The sequence below is a fragment of the Paralichthys olivaceus genome, chromosome 11 (assembly GCF_024713975.1).
Source record: "Paralichthys olivaceus isolate ysfri-2021 chromosome 11, ASM2471397v2, whole genome shotgun sequence".
Classification (NCBI taxonomy): domain Eukaryota; kingdom Metazoa; phylum Chordata; class Actinopteri; order Pleuronectiformes; family Paralichthyidae; genus Paralichthys; species Paralichthys olivaceus.
The window spans coordinates 10,550,803-10,566,817 of NC_091103.1; the positions used below are offsets into that span (position 1 = coordinate 10,550,803).

Genomic DNA, 16,015 nt, shown 5'->3' on the forward strand with positions numbered 1-16,015 from the left:
AACAGCATTTAGACAACATTAGCTAGTGAAAAATAGGATCTCACCCGTCAACATTAATTTGCATACGTACACGAAAGACAAAAAAAGAAGAAATGCCTCCACCTTCCTCTCAGTTTCACCACTTACTGCTAAAAGCTAATTGAAGGATGTTTTGAAGCAGCTTGCAACAGATGCAGTATACAGTATAAACAACATAGCCGCAGCTTCTATTCAAGCTTTGTTGGCGTTAAACGGCAGTTGGTGAATGTTTTCAACGTCTGACGTATCAAGATCAGTGGTTTTACCTCTTCGGATCAATAGCCATTTTCCCAGAGTGATGCTACCTGTTTTCAAAGTAATACATGAGAGACGATATAGAGCTAGTTAGCACTCGTCCTCGCATCAATAGAAAGCACTGACTCACTGAAACTCTAAAGAAAACAGTGATTCGACCTTCTCTCTTTCACTTCCCACTGATCTACTTACTTTTTTTTCTTTTTGCCCCTTAAATCACTTTTCTTGTCCATTCAGCTGGGTATTAATTATGTCTGCTGTTGTAAATTCGGTCTATTCACCACAGGATCAGGGCTTAGAGGAACAGTCACACTCTCAAGGCCCTTTGGTTGAGACTTCAGCAAACTGAAGAATAAGTCTTCGACGTATTTTCTCCTATGGCTGTTTAATGACTGGGCCAGAGAAGATGCTGCACCGTCTCGCCTGCTCCTCTCTGTCCTCCATCTGTCTGTTTGTCCTTCTCGGTCACACACTTTGGTTACATTTCCAGCATTAAACCTTTTATTATCCTTGTTAATCCCTCTCGCACATGTCCAGCATAGACCGTAAGATGGAATTGAACAGATCTATTCACAGACTTTCTTCTCTTCTCCCATGCTGTTCCTTTCAGGGCCTCTGAAAGAGCTGAATTAGCTCTCCCCTGTAGCAGCAATGAATCTGGATCTTGTCCCTTTCAGTCTCCCTTTCTACCGTCAAATAACCCACTTTGCTGCTCAGCACTGATATGATTACGTTCCCTTTCAACTGGATATAACACTGAAGTCAGGGTACGGCACTCTGGTAAGACTTTGTGAGGAATTCTGGGAGCACGGACAGTCACTGTTTCCTGTTCAACTCGCACAATAAAAGAGTATGAAAAAGTAGAATCCTGGACAGAATTAAAAGTGACAAGCGCAGGAGCTAAGCAGCAAAGAGAAATAGACATAAAGTTGGAAATTTACATGACAGGATGTGAATGACAAGAAAGATGAGTCAGACGTAGAGTTGGTGGAGTTTAGCTTCACTATTTTTACAGTTTCTGTTTTTCCCTCTAGAAGAAAGTTTGGATGCTGCTTTAGGCGACTTATACATGTATAGTTCTATACAGGAACAGTACAGAAACTTTCTGAGGAGGCGAAACAGAGATTGCCAAAGGGAGAGAGACAGAGATAAGGATTAGAAAACTGTGGCCCTTTATATTTCTCTAACTGTGCCACATTAAAACAGGTTGGTTAAGTTTATTTTTATACAACACAAACCAAAGGGGATAAAAACAGTTATACAATTGAACATTTTTTCTGACCTTAAAAGTGTCCTTTGGCTGTTCTCCTCTTGAATATGTATGTTATAGCGTTTGGAGATTCTGTCTTTGTCTGTTGCAGCGGAGTGTCTCACAACCCTGTCTCCTGCAAGCTTGAAAACATTTTTTGCCATGAAAATTAATGATGTCTGGATTTAGCTCAACAACATTTATTGCCAAAGATAAAGTTGGTTAACATCAGGTCATGGATAAATGACAAATCAGGTTTTCAACCAAATGTTGTAAAATCTTTCACTGGATTTCCAAACACAATGGCTGATTTGTCTGTTTCCTTTACACCATGTCACAAGTTGAACCCTGTCAACTGTTACACCTACGGCAAGTGTAAAACCTTTTGACCCGTAATATATTTTTGTTTTTCGTCAAATTTTCAGACCTGCCCCTTTGATTCTAGAATGCACTTCAATGATTTAGATGACAGACAGCATGATATTTTCAGTTTCTCTGTCAGTGTCATTCTCTTGAACATAATACCTCAGGAACATCTCGAAAGACTCTTTTCAAATTTGGTAAAAAAAAAAAAAAAGTTCAGTTGGACTCAAAAAGTTACCGATTGAAATTTGATGGTCGAAGGTCAAAATCACTGCGACCGAACAAAATAGCTGTAGAATGTCCTGAGGGAATTCTGTCAGATTTAACTCAAACATTTAGTTGGACTTAAAGATTATTTAAATAAAATGTGAAGGCCAAAGGTTAAGGTCACATTGACTTCAAAAATCCTCTTTTGCTTTGTGTCTTAAAACTGCCTGGAGAGAGTCCTTCCAAATTTGGCGTTTCACAGATTAATTGATAACATTTGGGTGTTCAATGGTCACAGGTGGTAATGTAGTTTCAATATGCAACCAAACCCACAATATTTCCATATCCTGTATACTTCCCTTACTTACCAAGTGTTTAGCCTGACTCAATTACCATAAACCAACTACATCACAAGATGCAGGACACCAACTTTGGTCAACAGTGTCAAAGCCCTGTACTTTGTTCACTAAAGCTTCCTGTTCTTTCACATATTCTTCCATCAGCTGCCACTGTTTTGTTTCAAATTTTTCTCAAGCATCCATTTCGGTGAATATAAATTAATCAGCTTTCCAAAACCAAACTCTTCTTTCTATATGGTGCTTAATTCAGGCTGTATTGTTTGTATGTACGTTTTTCCTGAGTATATGTTTCGTGTTTCAAGTGCAGGTGAAGGACTTGTATGAAGCTGTGCTCATGTTTTTTCAGACCAGACCTTTGTGAGCTTAAGTTTCCTGAGAAGTTTTCATCAGACTGTAGACTACAGTGCAGCTGTGCACCCTCCAACAGAGCTGTGTGTTGTGTATGTGTATAAATATGTGGGTTTGTGTGCTGGCATGGGTGTGCACATGTTTTCATGCAGCTGTGCCTCCACCATCAAAGACTTGAATGAAGTCGATCCCTCTAAAACACAGGTTTGAGTTTTGAGCAGGCCTTGAGTCTCCTGAGGAAAGAGGCCCCTGCGGAGCTCACCGGCGGCACCTCTCGTGCCCCATTTTGGCTGGTGACATCAGCAGGATAGGGAAACAGACACACTAATGTCACGCACACATATTGAAACACACATACCATGAACGATACACCATATGTCCTGCAAACGCATCAGATGGTCATTTTCCAGCCTGCAGCCTTTCCAGCCTGCTTGCTCTTGTATTCTCACACCCTCTCCTGATCTTCTCTTCCTCCTTTTCTTCCCCCTCTCTCTTCTCCTTTCTCCATGAAGCCATGCACAAGCAGGTAAAAGAAGCAGTCAGTTACAGATTCACACTTCAAAACTTGACTTTTTTGTGCAGGATGTCAGAGCCAAGGTGTGTTCGGGTGCAGGTATTAAGAGGGATGCCCAAAACTCCCCATACCTTTGAAGCTTCATATTCTCTCTGTACGCAAACACACAGCAGGTTATTAGAGGTCACTTTGGCGCAGATAGCCCGGGCATGACACTGTCATAGTAACCAGCTCACAGCAGGAGAGAATCATCAAACAACCTGTAACTACTCTCTTATTCTCACAGCAGCTTTTACAACCTCTGTTCAGTTCTCCTTCATTTCTCTCTTTTTTTTTTTACATTTCTACCTTAAATCTTGCTTTTATCTCTTTATATCTCCCTCCCATTTGAATTCTACACACACACACACATACATTACACAGTTGCATTATGCTGCACATTAAGGCAGATTCTCATATTTCTCCTGAGAACTTGGTATTTGATGAAAAACAAACAAATTTCACCACATTAACTTACCTGACACTGTGGAGTGTGTAAGGGAGACAGAGTGAGTGTGTGTGGAGTTTGCACGTTCTCCGGTTCAAGGGTTTAAGTGAACTGCGGATTCTAAATTGACTGTAGGTGTGAATGTGATAGTAAAGTAGTTTGTCTTTGTACAAACTGTCCATGGTGTACCCAGCCTCTAGTGGTTTGGTTAGTTAGGTTGTTTGGACTCTGATTGTGATATCTTTATCTGTGTACTTCATAATTATGACCTCTGCCAATGAAATGTTTGCTTGTTAGGGGAATTACAAATATCTGCTCAACAGATTTTATTGAAACTTGGTGGATTGGTGAAGTATGGGCCAAAAGGGAACCATTTTAACTTTCTTTAACTCTCCAAGTGATTGTGCATCTTTCTGCATTTGTGTGCATTTTTAAATACATAATGCAGAAATCATGATGAACATAATCTAGATTTATTGAGTGTGTGGATTAGTCTGTCGGGACTTGGCACCGGTATGTACTCTACTGAATGCCATTCTAGTTTGCAATGTAAATAGTGTTAGATGATCAAAAAGTAATTTAGTTTTACCTGTGTGATGTAGAATTGCATACCTGGAAAATACATAGAATATATATATATTTTGGAACAGCAGAACGGCCAGCTAAAGCAGCGCTCCGACAGGTTGCTGATTTCATACCTTGAAATTAGCTTTGTCAATCTGTGTGGTGTTTCGGTGCCAAGCACATGGTGCACAGGTGGTAAGAGAGGCGTGTAACAGTTGGGAGGCTCAATCAAATGAGATGCCGGAAAGGGGACTTGTTTGTTTTTTGGTGGAAAATGTGTCTGTGATCAGAGCAGACGTCTCAGGAACACATCAGATTCTGGTGTGATGTCACTCTGCTGCATCAAGAGCAAAGACGATGCACATAAATAAACGAAGGATAAAAAAACATACTAATGCCTTATTTCATAAATCCAGCCACAATGAAATCAAGGTATTTAAAACGATCGCTTTATGATCACCTCATCTGACTTTTTTGGAAAATGCTGTATATTATCATTGCATCATCTCCCTTTCGGATTTGAGTATCTGTGTATTCAGATCTTGCCTCTCCTCACCATTTCAGACAACAGAATTTCCCGGAGACCCTCTTTCCATCTGTTAAGTGTGTCAGAGGAATGAAACCAGTGACGTGACTAGTTAAGAGGGAATTAATGAATCACCTCACCCTCCGATTTATATTCCACCTCAGCCTGCACCTTTTTACACTGCTGCACCTACGTGACCTAAAAATAGCAACTGCATTTGACAACGCTCACACAGCCCGAGCTCGGAAGACTTACGGCTCTGCACTTGTCAATGTGCAGTTAATGTGTCTTATGTTACTGGAGAGATATTATGTTGATTTATCACGCAGCTCCACATCCGAGCATATTGATATAAATATAGGCATCATTATGTGCACGTACTGTAAGCTGGAGAGAACACAGACACACACACACACACACACACTACGCATCACAAAATTTGAGTTTTCCTGAGGAGGTGTGTTGTGACCCTCTGTTCTGGCAGATGGTGGTTGTGGGCACTATACCTGTAATAAATAAGACAAGGTTGTGCCTCAGATTTACCAGAAATGCTGTTTGATATATTGTGCTTGCAAAATCGTATAATATTTTGGATACTGAGTTAAGTAACATCTGTTGTCGTGCATTTCCAGAAACTAGTGCCGTGTCTGTTCTAAACCCGCCTGTTTTAAATGAGCTGTTTGTTTGGCCTGTAGAAAGACTGACTGCAGTTTTCAGTCTGAAACTGTAAAAGTAACCTGCAGTAATTAAACTGCAGCAAGTAAAGACCGGCTGCAGGAGTCAAGCCACAGAACCCTGACGCTGCACCACCTCTGCTGCACAATGTACTTTGTATGCAGCACCCCGACTAGAGAATCTGTTGTTTTTGCAGTTGTCTTGTACACGTTGTCATAATCAACGTCACTTGCGTTGATAAGTGTATGTATATATATATTATTCAACATTTTATGAATATTGAGCTTATCACATGTCCAATCACCCTTCACTTTTTTGGAAGCTGATGAAATGTACAGTTCTTGAGATGTGTACCACAGACCGATTTTTCTGGAATCATTAGATTCATAATATACTGTGTATAAAGAGTAGCCAAAATCTCATCACATCCGAATCTGTTCAATGTAAACAATCCTCGTGCAGTGTTGTGGTGGTTAGCACTGTCGCCTCACAGCATGAAGTCTCATGAGTTGAATCCTGGTTCTGCGTGTCCAAAGATGCAGATTGAGGTTAGGTTGATTGGAGATTCTAAATTGTACAATGATGTAAATGTGAGTGTGAACTGTCCAGGCGGACACTCAGCCTGCCACCTGTTGTCAGCTGGGATTGGTTCCAGTTTACTCCTCAACCCTCAAAGGATAAACAGTATAGATGATGCATAGACAAAAAGCTGATGTAATTTCCTTTTCCTCTTGACAGTATAGAGTTGTTGCTGGTTTTGTGCCCAAGCTGTTTACTGTTGGAACTATGGCGTAGAAAGTTATGCAGACTGTGTAAAATAAAACTAATGAGCAAGACGTACTGCAGTCATTGGCTTTTATCTTGGGAAAAGGAAGGGGATAAAGCATGATCCATCATCTCCGATGCCAGGCGCGGAACTCCTCCAGTAATCAGCTGGATTATAGGTATTGAACCATTGCTGGTTGTATTCTCTTTTCTCCAGCCAAGTCTTACGTACTGCATGTTAGAATACATGCATGTTTTGAGTGAGTGAGTGTGTTTATGTGTTTATATATGTGTGTGTGTGTGTGTGTGTGTGTGTGTGTGTGTGTGTGTGTGTGTTTGAATGTGTTTGAATGTGTGTGAGAGAGAAAGACTGAAGTAGGAATACATAAATATGCTTTATCACTTAGCCAATTATGTGGGATTGCAAAACTAATCTACAACTCTATTAAAGCAAGAGACCCTGCAGCTCAGGGTTAAACAAAAGCAAATTACATGTCCCTCTAACACACACATACACACACTTTACTTTTCCTACACACTGTGCCATTCTGTCAACCACACTTGTTCACCCATATCTCCACTGAGATTTTAGAGAAGCAGCCGTGCATCCAGTGTAAATCAGCTCTCAGACGATATGGATACGTGGTCGCTCTTTAAAATAAAATCCCTGGTTTCTTTTGAACTTCCCAGTTTCATTAAAACTTGATTTTTTAGAAAGGCAGGGTGATGTTTCCCCCTCCTCTTTTTTTCTGCTCTGGAAGTAACAGGGTACAAGGATTAAACTTCACACAGTGTCAGTGTGTGTGTGCATTTAAGGATGTGTGAGTGACGCCCTGTGGTAAAAGTTCACATAAAGAATTCGAATTGCAAACACTTTCAAACTTGTAAGAGTGTTGCATTACATTTAAAGAGCAGATTAAATTTGTATTTTAGGTTTCAATAAATGCTTCTTTGCATACATTAAACTTGATGTAAATTGCACTCAATGGCTTGGTAATGTATTACCAAGCCATACATTAATGGAAAGTGCAAATGTTGTAGTTAACCCTCATGGTCACATTGGGATGCTGGGATCTCTGGCCCTCTTCAACAGGCCAAACACATAGTTCACTTAATTAGTTTTATTTATGAAAATTGATTTTGAACTGTTGACATGTTTCTTATGGTTTCTACTGAAAATTGCCCTCTAACTTCCTCTGGGCTCTTCCAGACTTTCTGCTGTAAAACATATATATCTGAACAATATTTGTTCGTACGAGCATACATACATTTGATGTCAGCAGTTTTTCCCAGCACCATTCTTCCAAAACTAATAACTGTAAATGTGATTTCTGTGTTACAGTTGGGTAAACAAACATCCTATTGGTCCATGCAAAGCCCATGTAACATAGATATTAAATATGGATGTCTGTTTGTCCTCCCATGCTTTTGAACATGGGTACAAATATTCAGTTGGACTTAATGCAATGATTTGAATTTGATGGTTAAAGGTCAGTATTGTTTTGACCTCACAGAACCATTTCTTACTTTGTGAACGTTTTATCATAACAACTCGAGAGAGAGAGTCCTTTCAGATTTGACAAAAATGTTCGACTTACATTTGGGAGGTAAAAGATGGCCTCTAGAACAAGTCTCAAGAATGTCCTCACATTTTGACCAGTCGCTGCTTGGACTAAAAGATGAATCGATAAGATTTCAATGGTCCAAGGTCAAAGGTCATGGTGACCTTATATTATTGTGAAAACAATATGTTAGTAACACCTGGAGAGACTGAAACTGGGTGAAGAGTTACAACTGAAGTATTTTGTTACAATATTGAAGAATAGGAAAGTAACATATTATATATATGATAAATTATATAATAATCTCTTGTTTTTGCACACAGAGCATTTGAGGCCTGTGGGACATTTAAATATATACATAATTACTATTTATATTATATTTAAATAAGGAACTAAAGTCAGTAGAAAACACTAGAGTTAAATTAAAAGACTTTTTTTTTTACAGCTCAGTCTGTACAGAGTGATAAAACTTAATGAAAGCTAATAGCAGAAAATGATTTGGCACCGACCTCGTTCAGCCAGATAGCAAAGATTTCCTGCTCCACTCAGTTTGTAATTGCATGTAATGAATATGAAAAAAATAAATGTGCCATAGATGATCACAAACTTTCCATCAGCAGTGGCCCAATACTCCACCTCAATTTGACATAGTTTTTCTTTTAGAATTACTCTCCTCCTCTTACTCATTAGTCATTGCTACTGTTTATTTAACAGTGTCTATTATACAGTACATGTGTGAAGTATAATCCCCACTTGTGTAGAAGTTCAAACCTGCTCTTTAGCTGAAAGACATTAGAACGTGATTACATGTGTGATAAATGTGCAAGTGTACGTTGAGGTTTAATGTTTATTTAGTTTTACAGATGTCCTTTCAGTGGAGAGTTGACTAAATGTTTCTAATTAGCTGAAAAAAAGTGAAATGCCATCGTGCTGGATTCGTACATTGTTCAGCCTGAATCTGCGTTAAAGAACTGTTGGTGTCGATCTCAAGTGACAATACATCAGTGCCATCACAATAACCTCCTCTTTGTCTCGGGTCAACGCAGAGATTCCGTTTCTCCTCTAATTCACTCCAGCCTCAGTTTCCTTCCCTTCATCTACTGTGACCTCAAATCCCAAGCGACCTTTTTTCTGTCTTCTTCTCTCCCCGCACCTGTCTGTTCTTCTCATGTCCAGCCTATCTCTCCGACCCCCGTTGACCTTGTCTTTTCAAAAGTTGTTTGAAGTTCCGACTCTCAACTTCCTGTCTTGTCAAAGAGAAGGACTCGGTGTAATTTTCTCTTAATCTCTTCATCCCTGGCTCTCTGAAAAGAGAGCGCCGTTACCTGCTGATGGTGGCGGAGAGGTGGTGGAAAGGTGGAGGAGGGGGAGGATAGAGAGAAGGAAGCAAGGAGAGGGACAGGAAGGTGGCCCGTGACTGCCCCCAATCAGGCTTCCCTTCTTACTCTGTCTTTATCTTTTCTTTTTTAACATCCCTTGTTCTTTTTTGCTCCATCGTTCCCACTTTGTCTTGTTCGCTCAAATTACAAACTTTGCTTAATCTCTGATTTAAAGTGCAGAGAAAATGCACCGGAGATAAGCAACAGAAATGAAATGACATTGGACGAAAAAAGCAAAAAAGAGGTGCAGTTCATGATCAAGAATGCGTGTGAAGTCATGAAAAGATAAAGTTTCACCTTATTAAACTACATGTCAGTTTGACTCCACTTTTTCTTTCTTTTCCTACTTCAGATCGACGCCACCGGTGAGTCTGATGTGGAGAAAAAGAAAGGATGAGAGGAGAGCGGGAGAGAGAGACAGTGGATGTGATGGACATTCTCCAAAGAGTCTGGCCTTTCAGTAATTGTGCCTTCAGCGGAGTAGAGGTCAGAGGTAAATGCCACACGTGGATGTGTCCTGCTATAATGAGTGAAAGAGAGGGTACGGCACATTTGCAAAAACACACACACTCACACACAAACGGCCCTGCACAGACACATCAATATTCCCACAAACATGTTTTTCCCCACTCACCGCAGTGGGTGGGTGGGGTGTTTTAGAAATACGCTCCATCACAGACACTAGTAGCCATTATCAGAATTGTGATCATTAATTTCCTCCAACACTGGTAATATATTCTGATCCCTGTCAGATTATTTTTGTACATTTGAGGATGGATCAGCAAAAGTTCTAATAAGGCCGAGGTGTTGACTTATTCCTCAAAAATAAGAGACACCAGATTATTATTAGAGACAGGACGATGGTGAGTTTCATTTACAGCAGCGTGTTTTTCATTGTTGAGTTTTTACACAACGTTCAGTGAAAAGTTCAATGCATTTTTATAAACTTTTGCAGAGATACATTTGAAAAAAACTGTATTTTTGTGATGTAAAACGGACTCTTCTATCTGTATGCACATCTTAATTTCAACCCCAATCTTGACAAAATAATGCTGAAAAGGAGTTTTCGACAGAAGAGAAATGACTGATTGAAAACCTGAGGAAAACAAACACATAAAAACCAGGGAAGCACGGGGACTGTACTTCAGGGCTGCGACTGTTATGATATTTTTTATGTTGATTTAATGCTTTGTATGTCAACATGGTAACAACTGTTATCCATAATATATATAGAAATGTAATATAAAGGCCTATGTATACAAGAAAATGTATACATGACTCATGAGAGGCATCCTTTCCTACATGGCAAAGCTTTTTTAAATTCTTGTATGTTTTTAGCTCCACTCATTTCTTATTAGTTTTTCTTTTCACCATTGTATCCATCAAAAAATGCTCTGAGTCATCTCTGTTACTACATGAAACTCCTCCAATCAGTTCCTTTGTGCCGATGAGATTTCATAAAACTAAGGATCACTGCAACTCGGGTATCAATATCAAAAGTATTATCAATCTGACAGACGCAGACAGTGTTCAGCGTGTTCAGTTTCTGCAAAGGCCTGGTCTAATGGTCCATGCCACAGCTGCGGACTACTCTAGTAATTTCTAATAATCTTTAGTACACAGCCACGTTTGTTTATTCATATTCATATCTTCTAAAGAGATGAGGCATATTTTACTTCCTACTCACACTGTGAACATAATCATGTTGCATGCAAGTTCTAATCTAATTACATGTTTATGAACTCAGAATAATTGTATTACTTACCAATCCTGGCCATGGAGAGTATACACATACTAATTTAGAGTGTGCAAGTCGGTGGAAAAACATGTCCAGTTATTTGATTGTGCCTTATTAAAGAGGGAACCTCCATAGTTATGATGTAAACTGTCACTCCACGTTTAAGCTGTTTTCTCTCCACCCACCAACTCTGATGATCTTTTGCTTCTTATTGTGAAAATGCCAACTTGACCCAGGAGGTGGAGGCTGAAGGGTACAGCAACTCCTGTGGAAAGGCAATTTCGCAGATCCTGATGTTTCTTGGCAGCTTTTAACATGTACGTATTGGTGTGTGTGTCTGTGTGTGTGTGTGTCTGTGTGTGTGTGTGTGTGTGTCAGTCAACAGCTGGTTTGTGTTTGCACACATGTTACTTTGCCCCATTTTCTTTGTTCCTTCCTCCACTCATGCATTAAAAAATCAACAATCGTGCAGCACCATGAGGAGCTGCATGTTTTGCTTCACCTCTGCATTGTGTGTGTGCGTGTGTGTGCGTGCGTGTGTGTGTTTGTGCGTGTGTGTGTGTGGTCGCAACCTCCCACTGTTTGAGCAGATGCCACTTCATCCTGATTCAACTTGTCTCCTCTCTTGGTTCATTATTTACCTCACACTGATTATGTTTCCTCCTTGTAGCTGAAATCATGTCATTTCCCTTTTATTGTAATTGATTATATGATACTAGTGGGACTATGCAGCGTGTAACCACTCATGATTTCCTTAAAACACTATGTAAAGACAATAAACTCTAATTCATTGAAAAAGAACATAAAGAGCATTCTGCTTAGAGTATTCTAAAATTAAACGAAGCAGCGCTTTTCATTATTGATGAGAAAAGCATCAGGGAATGTTTGTTTTTAAGGATTACAGATATCACAGCTCGCTAAATGAATAGTCCAGTGCAGAGGCATTTAACCTACAGTGGACGGAGACAGATGATTTGCGATGCTGCACATTGTTTACAGAAGTGCGTCACGCTGCTAGGTTTATACATGTCACTCTAACTGATGGGTTATGGTGAACAGTACAACCCATGAGGCATGAATAATAAGTTCCATCTCTAGTGTTTCTGTTTGTGTTTGCTCGATGTGTAGAATATCCTGTTGTTTCAAACATAATTAGACAAACCCTTTGAAGAACACATATTTTGACGTCTCACACTGCTAAAGATCAACAGGACGCCAGACACAGACTCATGGCTTAGAAAGAATAAGACAAAGTTTATTTTGGCTGCTCTCTGGGAGAGAAGGTGGATGGATGTGAGGATTACTCCTGGTAGAAAGCAGAGGGGAGCTGGTGGCCGGGGGGGCAGGAGAACAGGCAGGTGGAGAGGATCTTTTGGCAGAGGGAGACAAGGATTAGTTCAGTGATCACAACAACAGGAGATTCAAAACTTAGAATCCACAGTTCTAACAAAATGTGAAATAACACACACACACACACAGGCACAGAGACACACAGACACACCGACAGGAGAACTCAGGGGGAAACTCAAATACTGGAAACACTAGAAATGAACCCGAAGCATAGCTATGACCATGACAATGACAATGGTACATATGTGAGGCAAAGTGTATGTGTAAACACAGGGTAGAAGCACAGACCTTCACAGCAGGAGCAAACAGGTAATATACACACATATACACAATACACATGCTGGAAGCCCTCATTAATGCAAATGGAAATGGTTGCATTGGCATAATTTTGTTTGTTTTATTTGTGCACTGTGATAAATGCACATATTTTACCTCTACCCAGGAGGTGGTTTTCGTCTTCATTTGTTTGTTTGTCTGTTATTTAGCAGGATTACACAAAATCCACTGAGTAGATCACCATGAAACTTGGTGGGAGGAAGTGGTTCAAGTCAGGAAGAAACCCATTGAAGTTTTTTCACAAAACCATTCATGGCTCTTGATATTTGGTTTGATCATTGGTTGTATTCATGATGAAGCAAACCAACATACAAATAAAGATGATAAAACCCACAAATTCATGCAATGTACTGTTAAACACTTTGTGGAATTGTGGAGGAGTGGGACTGTTAGGCTGCATCAGGGAGAAGATTAATCTGAGGTCTGTGTTCATATTACGTTCACATCAGTGGTAGAGAGCTCAGCATCCTGAATGTGTCAATGTAGTGGCCTTTTACTGAGAGGGATGTTTGTTTTCAATGCACGTAGAGATGTTTAGATGAGTGTAAAAATGGATGACATGACAGCTCCCCAAAAGTGAAGCGAAAGAGAGTGTGGCCAGGCCTGGTTCTGACAACATTTTGAAATGATATTCGGGTTTGGGTCGAACACTTAAACCAGAATGCCTGTCGGGTCAGGGTCATGCTTGGTTACTTTTCCCTCGGGCTCCGTCGGGTTTGGGCAGAGGATTGCGGCCCAAGCTGCAGACTGAAGCCAGAGCTTCTGTATGGCCACATGGTGGCTGGCTGCAGTATAGATAATGAATATTGCCTTTTCAGTATTAGAGGATGGGACATGGACCAAACCAATATGTCAAAGTACATGTCAAATAGTTTTTTTCTCAAAGATGTCTGCAATTTTAGGTAGTTTGTCTCACGAGTAGTCCACCGCGTGTATCAATGAGACCTTTATATTGTGAGTCCATCCTCCAATGTGTAAGATGGCTGCGTTTGTGTCTGGGATATTTTTGCTTCATTTCTGGATCGTTGGAGGAAGTGAAGATGCTTTGTCTCTTTAAATGCAGTCTATGGCTGTTACTTGAGTGAATAAGTCCTGCTGCTATGCACTTTACCTTATTTCCATATGAAAGCATTTGTAATGTTTAACAGTGAGATGGTAAAATGCCAATTCACGGATTCACACATAAAACAATTAAACTAAAGAAAGACTCTTCTCCATGTGACTAAACCACTGAGTGACATCCTGAGGCCCAAGTGACTTGGCACAGGCAAAAATTTGCTCAATGTAAAATGGATTCCCAATTTGTGAATCTGAAGTTTGAAAAGTAAATAAAAAGGAAGAAATGAAAAGCCCACACAAAGGTCTCACAAAGGCACACATCAAAATAGCTTTAAGCAAACGAGCTTTGCCGAGACTGAAACTGGGGAGGGTTGAAAGAGGCCCTTTCATGCATAACTCATCAAACTGGCACCACTGTTCTCTTATCATTACCCGGCAACCTAATGTTATGTGATGTCATTCATAATGCAGAGAGAGCAAAGAGAAGACAGTGGGCTTACATTTATTAATATTTATGCATCTCAGAACCTTGAAAGATGCTGAGATTCTGCCGGCCCAAACCTTAATCAAAACATGAAATATGCATACCAATATTTGTAAAGACTCCGCACTGTCTCATTTGCAGCTGAAATATTTGGGATTGAATATAATGTGTCTCTGTGTAAATTTGTTCATAACGTCTGACTTGACAAATGACACCATCAGTCATTTTTGAGCAGTGTGTTGAGCCGTATTAAAAAAAACTCTCAAATGAATTATTAAAACGAAATGTACGAGTGATTTGGTGCCGTGCGTTTCTTTTTCATGTGCATCTTAGTTTCTCTCCAGACATGCAACTCATAGGATCTTCTTGATACTGTGTTCGAGCGCTCACACATGATCGTGTCCCATTGCATTGGTGTGGGCTTTTGTGTGCACGTGTATTGTTTTGTGTATTTTATCTTCATGCGTGTGCAGCACATCTCCTGCTGTTTTGTAATTAAAGCTGAAGTCAAGTGTAATTTCCCTTACTTTGCAGTTCTAGAGAGGTTAATTGTGAGATCCATGCAGCCGCTGGCAAGCACAGAGGAGTGTTAGTGGTAAATGGGAGGATGTGAAGATGCGGGAATAACAACACCATTACCCTGGCAGTACATGAGGAGAACAGGGCGAGGCAGGGACACCAGTTAGCCTCCATGAAAATATTAAGGAGGGCAAGAAAACAAATGCTAATGGGGAGAGAATACGCTCAGGTGTTGTGTTAATGATCCAGTTCCTGTGCCTGATTGCAAGTGGTTGAGAGTGTGCTGGGAAACAAAAGGCCTATTATAGAAGACAGGAAACTGAATATATATCAGTCTTAGGTGTCAGCTGCTTGAATGGCTGTGTGGCATCAAACAGAACATGCTGACTCATGGTAGGTGAAACATTCAGGAAAGAAAGTCACCATAAAACAACTGGAAAGAATAAAAGATAAATGAAGAGATGCCATGTGATGTACTGTACATTTATAGGAAATCTACATGTATGAGTTAAAGGGATTCTGCCGGCTCAATCATTTCTGTACATTTTCATGGGATACTCGGATTGCAAAGCAGTGAAGTGTATGTTGGAGTGTGTGCGTGTGTGTGTGTCTGTGTGTGTGTGTGCGTGCTCCGGTGGGCAGTCGCAGTTATGGAACTGAAAGTCTCTAACCTCACTACGAAACCCTGTGATTGACGTCTCCATGGTGAGAAAGTGGGAGGCAGGAGGACCAGATATTACTGCGGAGGTCAGGGTTGTGTGAAGTGAGCAATCACTGCTGTGTGTGTGTGTGTGTGTGTGTGTGTGTGTGTGTGTGTGTGTGTGTGTGTGTGTGTGTGTGTGTGTGTGTGTGTGTATCTACCTTCCTTTTGCAATTTCCCTCGTGTGATGATATCAATTTAGCGGAAGGATAGGACTTCCTGTTGAACGGTAGAATTATCATTTGATGCCATTTGATACCAATAGCTTTTCCCCTCCCTGTAATTGAAAATAAACAGAGTGGTGGACCGATAGATGACCAGATGGAGAGACAGACAGGATGTATGTGGACAACAAGGACACAGAACTCAGTCCTATCACAGCCCAGTAAAAAAATTACCATAGAAAATGAAAGTGAAAATTGAAAGGATGCTTTTTCTGTTGTGACGATCTTGTTTTGTTTGCTATAATTAAAAGTGGTAAACACTAGAAAAATAATTAAATCACATAGTTCATGCCACCCTTCACTTTTTTCATCTTTTTCATTCTTTTCTCCATCC

General features: G+C 40.2%; 1 protein-coding gene across 1 annotated transcript in view; it reads left to right on the forward strand.

The window, feature by feature from the left end:
- The window catches only part of zbbx (zinc finger, B-box domain containing), a 318,314-nt gene that overhangs the window by 142,058 nt on the left and 160,241 nt on the right, over nt 1-16,015 (forward strand). Inside the window, exon 24 of the transcript XR_011244525.1 lies at nt 9,624-9,764. The gene's annotated coding sequence lies outside the window, so the exon portion shown is untranslated. The remainder of the gene's footprint in view (nt 1-9,623; nt 9,765-16,015) is intronic.